Here is a 9,192-nt window from a genome sequence, read left to right on the forward strand (position 1 = left end):
GCCCGGGCCGGCCCGGGGCCCAAACCTCCCCCAGCCGGTGTCAGTGCCCTCTGCCCAGCACGGTGGGCTTGGGCTTTGCAAGGACAAGGAGCTGCTTTGGGAACAGTCTGACTCAGCAACCCCTTTTTTTTTCTCCCCTCCTTTGTTTTGCTGTTCTCTCCCCCCTCCTCCTTTTTCTTTGTCTGCTAATGCACAGCAGATGGGAGGAAATGCCATCTTAAATGCCACAGCATCCTGATGAAACAAGATGGGTTATGGCAATCTCGGATGAATCACGGCATTGTTTTGTGTACACGGCCCTGCTGTGGCTTGGGCAGCTTTCTGCCTGCAATTTTGCAAATACACTCAGGGTCATTTAGGCGTCTGCGCCAGCTTGGTGGCAGGTGCCCTCCAGGACCTGGGTGTTCAAGTCGCATTAATTAATTAACCAGCCGCATTTGTGGAGGCAAAACTGAGCCCACGGTGCTTTAACATTGGTGAAAACAGCAGCTTGCTTTGAAACATCTGGTCCACACCACCTTTGGGGACGTGGGGGTTATAAATTACACTCAATTCCCATGTTACGTTTATAGGATTTCCACACAAGGTGCAAGAACACGGTTGAGAGACCCAACCCGGCGCAGCACAGCCCTCCCTGCCACCTCCAGCTTAGCTCTTGGTCCCTCTGCAAAGCAGGACTGTGTCCCCACGCCTGCCTCTTCCTTGGCCCCACAGCCGGGAAGGATCCACAGAGCCAAGGCTGAGGGAGGCTTCTGTGATGTGGCCACTTGCTGCTGGGGCTTCGCTTGGGGTGATGGGATCATTTGATGTAAGCTATAAGGCCGGCATCAAATAATATTGACTCACTTGCTGGCAGCCTGCTGCCAGATGAGAGGGAGCAGCTCAGAAGTGTGGGGGGGAAAAATAATTAAAATATATACACATATCCCAACAGCTCCATCACAGAAATTCGTAGTGACCCAGCCCGGTTAGTTTCAAGCTAATTAATTGTGGGGGCAAAAAGTCACCTCTAAGCCTGCAGCATACAACACAGTCTTTTCATTTCAGTAGCTGAAAGAACAGATTTGAGAACTCCAACGAGCAGAAGACGTGACATTAAAATTTGATTGCAATATGCTTAATTTTAACAATCTAGATTGGAAATGTATCTTTGGCTGTGTCTAACTGCCTGTGTGTCTACTGGCGTGGCAGTTATTCAGCGCTGGCACTGAAGAGCTAGCAGCATTAAGCCATTTAATTCCGTATTTTTTTGTAGTAGATCTAACATACGTCGATGCAGCAAGCAGAAAGGCTGTTATTAATAATCAACCCCCATCCCAGCCCTGCCTTCCCCTGAGCTCTTGCTCTCGCTTGTAAGCGTATCCCAGTTAAAAGCCCTGGCAGCCTCGCGGCGCAGCACGGCCAACACCAACAGCCACAACGGCTCCGCCGTGTTTGTCCAGGTTTCAGCAGCTCTACCTGGGAGGAGAGGGGAAGGGGGCTGTGTTTGCCTTCACGAAGCCAGAGGTCTGGGGTATTATTTTTCTCCCATTGGGCATCCTTTGCTGCTTTAAGTCAAAACCATGCAGCAGGAAAAGGAGGGGAAGGAGGGAGCGGGAAGAGGCAGGGCGTGCTCACGCTGGGGTCGTGCTGTGGACCTGCACCATGACTTGCGCCTTTCTAGCATCCTGAGCTTTCTCAGCTCAATTTTGAGCAGAGCAAAACCTTCGTTCCTAGTTTAGTGGCCCAATATGAGCCTGAGAGAGGAGGAACAACCCCTTGTTTTTCAGCAGTGAGCTGCCTCGCTGGCGTGGCTGTCCTTTAACTTCACCCTGGGACAGTTGGCTCCTGCTCATGCTCCCACCAGACCAGGAGCATTTGCCCCCTAGCCCTGGGGTCTCTGCCCCACAGTCCCTGACCCTGTAACCACCACCCACGGCCAGCCGGTTTGCTCCGAAATCCCTGCCCTGCATTGTGTCTGGGAGGCTGGGAAAGAAAGGAAGAGCTTGCGGGGCAGGATGGCTGTGCATGGTCACCCAGGGGAGGGTATGCCATGAGGAGCATCACTGTGTGGCAGCGTGTCCTGCTGCCCTCCCCTGCCAGCACTGTCCTGGCATGGGCACAGCCATGTGCCAGCGGTGGAGATGGCAGCGATCTGAAAGCAGGGGGGAAAAAAAGAGGAAAAAATAGGTAAGAATTCAGCCTTTTCTTTCTGAGGGTTTCTGCTTTGTACATTAGTGTCCCTTCCTGGTCCCCCTTGTGCCTGGCGGGCTGCTGGGCACAAGGGGACCACCATTAATGGGCTCTCGATATGTGTTTATTTTGTTTAGCACATCCTAAGTGCCATGGTGAGAGCTTCAGAGACGTTCGTTATGGTGATTGCTTTCCCTGCTTATGAAGATGGAAAAAGCCACAGCGGTTGAGGGAGGGGAGTGGACAGATGCCAGATGCATTAGTGCTCTGGGCGGTCACGGAAGGCCAGTTCGTTAGGTATCTTGCCTCAGAAGGAGGAAGGTTGTGAAGAGCACGGCTTACCGTCCAAGCGGCTGCAGGTGGAAGGTAGACCCCACAAAGGAGATGAGACCCCGCAAGGGAGATGAGACCCTGCGAGGGTCTACCCTCATTTGGCAGGGCTGAGGCTGAGGGCAGGGGAGACTTGGGCGACCCCATCCAGCGTGAGCCTTGCCTCGTGCCGCAGCCATGCCAGCCCTCCCTGATGCTTGCGGTGTGAGCAGCTGAGGCTGGGGCGACGGTCCTGCTTACAGCATCCTCATCCTCCAAAAGCGTGGGTGCCGAGCCAGCCTGGTTGGCTGCAGACCAAACACCCTGGCCCTGCCCGGGACAGGCAGATGCCAGCTGGTGCTTGCAGTGACATCCCTCTCTGGGTCCCTTTCAAGGTGGCTCTCCCTCTCGTGATGAGGGATTTTGCCGTGAGGGAATACAGCACGTGCCTGGTGTGGGAGCCAACTCCAGCAGAGCAGTGGGTGATGCCCCACTCCTCCCAGCACCAGGGGTTCCTTCTTTGCGCGGGCACTCAGTGAACCACCCTTGAGCCATTACCTGACCACCCTGCCAGCCAAGGGAGCGGGCAGGCTGGAAAGCTTGTGCTTCTGGTACCCAACCCTGTCACCTCCTGGGCTTCCTGCGTGGGTTGTGGGGCTCTCTGCCTCTGCTTGGGTGGGATGCAGTCCCACACTGGCTCCAGCCACATTCTCCAGATTTATGTGACTTTTACATACCAGAAAAGCTGAAATTTCACACAGGAACAACATGTACACACGTGCTTGTGTAGAAGTAACACGGCTGGTGGGAGAGGACCAGGCTTGGACCTGCGTCTGCCTGATGGTGTGGGCAGCGGAGATGGGTTCCTGGAGCAATGTCAGTCCCTGTCCTCCATGCCTTGCCGAGGGAACAGCACGGCCAGAGATGCCCGATTATCCATGTGTGACAACAATACACAGGAATTACAAACAGATTCTTGCCTTATCTTGCTTGAGGGTTATTGCAGTAAAGGGATTTATTTTGGCTTTTCTGCCAAAAAAATGTACGCAGAGATTCCACCAAAGCACATATATATGTTTCTCTTGGAAACAGAAAAAACTATTATCCAAAAAAGCTCTGAGCTGTTATTAATCTCTGGGGTTTTATCCAAGTTTCATTAGGAATCTGGACATACTTGAAATGGCTTTCAGATAAAGCTGAATGAATCTCCTTCTGTCTTAGAGGGTGGTGTGGCTTAATTTCCTAGCTGAGATTTGGGTGGGTTGGGAATTGGATAGGAGATTTCCAGCCACCTAAACTGGGAAGGAGGGAGTGCCTTAAAGCAACCCAGTCTGAACGACTGGCAGATGCTTTCAGTGGCTTGCTAGGAGCGGGGGGGTGAGCAGGGGGGTCCCAACCGAGGGAAGATCCTCCTTGGCCGGCGTTGAACCAGATGGGCAAGAAATTGCTCCCGAGATGTGTGGCTTACAGGGCAGGAGAGCCAGGGGAGCTGATCCTCCGGGGGTGAGTGGCTTCCTCAAGCCCCTGGGAGCAAAAGGCCAAAGCAGGGATGCTGGGGCAAGGAGCAGGCTGAAGGCACTCGCCTGCAGCCGGGGTCTTGGATGTGGCCACCTCGAAGCCACAGCCAGCCTGTCAGCCCTTGTAAGCCACAAGAGGGTGACAAAGTCCCATCCTGTGCTGCGGTGGCCCTGGACAATCCCAGAGATGTCCCCAGCTAGCAGAGTACAGTTTGGAGATTAAGCCAGGCTTGGAAAGCCCTTGCTGAAGTCCTAGGTGGGAGAGAGCGCTGGGTGGAAATGGGATCCTGGTGCTGAGGAGCTGGGGGCTTCTTTTTTTTTACTGCCTAGCTTTACTTAGCATCAGTGCTGGCATCAGCAAACCATTCCTGTTGCCAAAAGAGGGGGGAACTCCCCAAAATTGCTGTAGCAGGCAGGGAAAGAAACTTCGCCCTTGCTCCCTGTTGGTGGTCTAATGTGAAACCCACGTTTTAGAGTAATTCTGGAAAAATGGAGAGCTGCTCCATAACTGTCCTTTGTGCTCATCAGGGAGCTGCATGGCCAGCCCGTCCTGTACCTCCTGGTGCTCCAAAGATGCTGGGGCTTGGGGATGCAGGTCAGTGGAGAAGCCCCCCAGACTCAGACAAGGCTGGGATGGAGGCAGCTCGGTGCCACTGCCAAGGATGCTCCAGAAGCATCAGAGCCTCCTGGGAGTGGTACTCGGAAGATGTTCTGGCCATGCTCCAGCTGCCTGGGATGCCCCCAGGGTGCTGGCGGGTGGCAACCCTGGGCATGGCACACCAGGCAGGCTGCAGCCTCCTCCCTATCCACGCGCTTGGGCTGCCGGTTGTCTTTTGGCCCCACGGGGAATCTGTTGTGGATCCCAATCCCTATGGCCTTCCCTGGGGAAAAGCAGCGGTCCCTGCTGCCTCTTCCCTCTCCTGCCTGCCTCCCAGGCTGCAGCATCCCTCCCACCGCAAGACGTGGGGCAGGGAGCATGGGGCTTCTCGCAAGACGATCTTTGCCATTCTGCAACTAAAGGGACAGCCCGTGTTTCTGAGCAGCCGCCCGAGTGACTCTCCAAGACAGAAGATTAAAGTGCTCTGGGAGGTTTCCAAGCTGGAGTCTCATCCTTTCCCCCCAGTCCCGGGAGGCCGGAGCAGTGGGTGTGGGCTTGACAGCATCTCCGGCCGCAAGCTCCAGCCAGCTCCCCCATAACTTCATCTGTCGCTGGGATGGGGACAGCCTGCCGCGCACCAGGCAGGAGGGTGGCTCTGCCAACCTCTGATCTTATCTGCTGATGAGAGCGGCTGTCGGCCAGGAGCTGGCCCTGCTCTTTTCCCACTGAGCGTGGCTTCGTTTTCCCGCTTTGCTCTGTTGCCGGAGCGTGTGCGTGCACTAGCGTGTGTATGGATATGGTATATTGGGGTGTATATTTGCTCGCTCCCATCTCTTATGCTGTTGTTGATAGAAGGCTGAGGGGAGAAAGGGGCGATTGCACCCCTGGGTGCTTCGGGGGGTGCCTGTGGGCCAGGGATTTGGGGTGCTGGGGTGAGGGGGTGCGGCTGCGCAGCGTGGTGTGGAGGAGGGTGCGTGTCCGGGTAACGCGGGCTCGCTTCGTGCAGCTGCGGCTTCCTTGCCGAGTTTATACTCCAAGGAGATTCTTCTATTTTCTCTTTAAATACTAGAAGTAATTAGATGCTGCTTATGAGTAATAGCTTGGACTAAACAGCCTGGTTTCATTTAAGTGGTCAGTACGAAATGCCTCATGGTTTGGTAGGAAAAAAAAGTAAGAAAGACTCCTTCTCTCTCAGGCTCCCGGGAGCTGCCGTGGGGTTAAACCCCACCTTTCCTTTCCTGCCCGGCTGGGACTCTCCATGAAGACCTCCCGAGGGAGGAGGGAGAAATCATCACCTCCCTCCGGAAGGGCGGTGAAGATGGAAGAGGAGCTGGTTATGCCGAAAACAAGGGGGCCGTGGGGTTCGGCGGGGGACAGCGGATCCCACACTTACCTACCGTCCCACAGCAACACGCAGAAATGTTTGCTGCCTCTTCCCAAGCCAGAACTGTGGAAGCGTAAAAGCCAATGTTAACAACCGGCTTGCAACACGCTGAATTTTACAGTCCTCAGTGAAAACTGTGACAGTAAATCTGCCTCGGGCTTCAGTCGTTAAGTTGCCCTCAATACCACAAAAATCCCTGCAAATTTCGTGTTGACTTTGGCCGTGCAGACGCCGCGCTCTGATGCAGCGTTAATGGCAAAAGAGATTTTCGAGGCCTTGGATGCGGCGGCGCTGGTTTGGATGAGCCGGTGGCAGGGAGCGGATGGAGGGAACAGGCTCCGTTTGGTGCGTTCAGCACATTTTATCAGCTTATCCGATCCGTAGGCAGATGAAACAGTGCAAGTCAGGCGGGGTGAGAAGAGATTTCCCAACAGGGTAAGCAGGCATTTGGAGGCAGGAGGAGTGTGGGAACTGCAAGGGAAAAGAAGTTTTGGGGCCTGGGGCTGGGGAAGGCTCTGTGCCCTCCCTGCCCTCAGAGATCCCGGGCTATGGGGCAGGGCTGCACAGACCCAGCCGGGCTCTCCAGCCGTGCCCGGCATCCCCCTGGACAAGCTCTGTATTTGCCGTGTTCCTCGTGCCGCTCCCTGGACATGGGGCCACGTCCTGGTGCATCCCAGAGCCATGATGCTGAGGAGCTGGACCAGGGCTGACCCACACAGCCCTTCCCACGTTATCCCCCCAGCCCTGGGCTCTGGTCACCTAGCAACTGTGCATCGGATCGTGGAGCAGCGTTCAATAAATGGTGATCAGTGAACACCAGTAAACAGTGAACCCCGCCGGGCCCCACATCCGCAGCCCCACAGCTGGAGGCTCGGCTCCAGCAGCTCTGCGGTTGCCAGCCCACAGCCCGTCACGTGCTGCCAGGGCAGCTCCATAATCCATGTTCATGCTTCCCCCTTCCCAAATTCCACCCTGTCATGCTGGATTTAAGCCAGTCCTGTGGCACCTGGTGCACTGGGAGTCGCTTTCAGCCTGTTTGAGAATCAGCTTCTCCCGGGGCGGGATCCCAACCCCGCCTTGACTTGGATCCTGGGGCTGATCTACATCCCCTGCTTTCGTTTAGCTCGCTGTTTTGGGGAGCTGAATATGGGTTATACCTTTCCATTTATAGTTTTAGCAAAGCATGGTTGGATTTTGTTCCAGTCATTTTTTATCTTGACTAAAATGTCGGTTTTCAAGACCTATTATTAGCAATTTTGTATAGCTTCTGGATTACTGCAGATAATCATGAATCACCCTCTGCAGTATTGATATAGGTACTTTAAGCCTCCCAACAACCACCCGGTAAGTTATGCCTGCGACTGAGAGCAGAAAACCCTCGATGGTAACGGGTGGGCTTGAAATACAGGGACGGCGCTCCAGATCCGGTGCCTGCAGAGCACATTTATCTCCCGTCCTTGCGTGCGGCAAGAGTCCTGGTGCACACGCTGTGGCTCAGCTCCAGCTCCCAGGACTTTGCTTTCAGCCCCTTCCCCACATTTTTCCTGCTTGTTGCCCACGTTTCCTTGCAAGGTCCCCCAGTGCTGGGTTTGATGCTTTCTCTTTGGGTAACTGCATTTCTTTTCTTGATTTGGTGGTTTTACTGGTGCTTGGTGGGCAGCTGGAGTAAATACAGCTCGCCCTGACCCACAGCTCTGGGAGGAGGCTGCTGCAGGCCCCTTTGCTTCGGAATGAAGTTATTTCCAATTATCAATCTCACCCTGCAGAGTTTAGCTGCAAATGCAATGTGCTGCCCCCCAAGAATCACTCCTGGAGCTTTCTGTTCCAGTTAAATACTCTGGTGTGCTCCCCAGTAAATTCAGCTGACAGAAACTGCTTTTCTTTATCGATATTTTGCTCTGTTTCCCATTCGGGAGGGAGGAACGCGAGCTCCAAAGTTTAATCCTAGATTTCTCCACTGATGGAGCTCATTGCACAGCTAGGAAAGGAAGCTGTGGTAGGCTTTGGGCACGATGGATGCAGCAGCACAGTCCTCCTGGACCTCTTCTCTGCTGGTTTAGGTCCAGAAGTCAGATAACTCTCTGGTTTTAATCAAGGGCCTCCTGGTTTGACTCCTCTTGGGAAGCAAGAGCAGCAACAAGGCTGCTGCGTTACAAACCCAGGGCAGAGAGGAGCGCGAGCGCTGAGCGTTTGAAGCTCCAATCCCTTCCTGTCTTGCTTTCCACCCTGATAAAATGTCCGTGGGCACCCTGGGCCTTCGAAGAAACTTCAAAGCAGGCAGCACACCCTACACCCTCTCCTGTTAGCAGAGAAGGCTGATGAATAATAGAGTGGACCCACCCACTCGTGCTTTAATCTGTCATGTTCTATGGAAATTAAGCCTTTCTCTTACAAGAAGGCAATTTGTGCTCTTGGCATCCTTAGCGAGAAAGAGCGCTCATCTCTCCTGCTGGATTATTGATACCTTTTGTATTAAGTAATGCAATGTCTCACCGGGCTCTTTGCCCGTTCTGAGCTGCTCCCCAGCCAGTGCCCAACAGAACAGAGACCCTTTGAGAGGGTGGGCATGGGTGCTGCCTGTGCCCAGGGCTCACCGCTGCCTGCGGAGTTGGGGTGGGCAGGGGAGAGCGGTGGGCGCCCGGGGTCTGGCTGGCCGCAGTCCCTTCCCTCCTCCGGCTCCAGTGGCTCGGCTGCGGCCAGCCTTCATGCAAAAACCCTTTGAAATGCCCCTCCTGAGCTTTCCGCCTTCCTGTCCTCCCGGGATGGAAAACAACCCTTGGTGCTGGGAGAGAAGCAGCCCCTCCGTGCCAGCCCCCCAGGGTGCTAAGGAAACACGTCCCGGGTAAACAGTTTGCCCTAATGGGTTACAGGTGCGAGCCCGGCCGGCGCGGGCAGGTGTGTTTTCCTTGCGCTGAACCGGGGTTATAAACAAGCAGGGCGCTCAGGCCATCCTGCCCTGCCCTGCCGCCAGCTCCCCCGGCCAGAAAGGGCTCCTTGTCTGGGGCTGGCACCCGAGCCAAGCCGGGGAGCGCAGGGCTTCGTCCTCCTCCTTCTCCATGCCTTGGCTCAGGGAGATGGGCAGAGCTCCGGGCAGGCATCCTGCCCACCGGCCCTCGCATCTTCTGCCAGCCAGAACCCACCGGCTGCCTTTGAAGAGGTTGCACCTGAAAGGGGAGATGGAAGCTATGGGCAGGCAGGAGCCGGGAGGCTGC

The sequence above is a fragment of the Egretta garzetta genome, unplaced genomic scaffold, assembly GCF_000687185.1.
Source record: "Egretta garzetta isolate BGI_Z169 unplaced genomic scaffold, ASM68718v1 scaffold270, whole genome shotgun sequence".
Classification (NCBI taxonomy): Eukaryota; Metazoa; Chordata; class Aves; order Pelecaniformes; family Ardeidae; genus Egretta; species Egretta garzetta.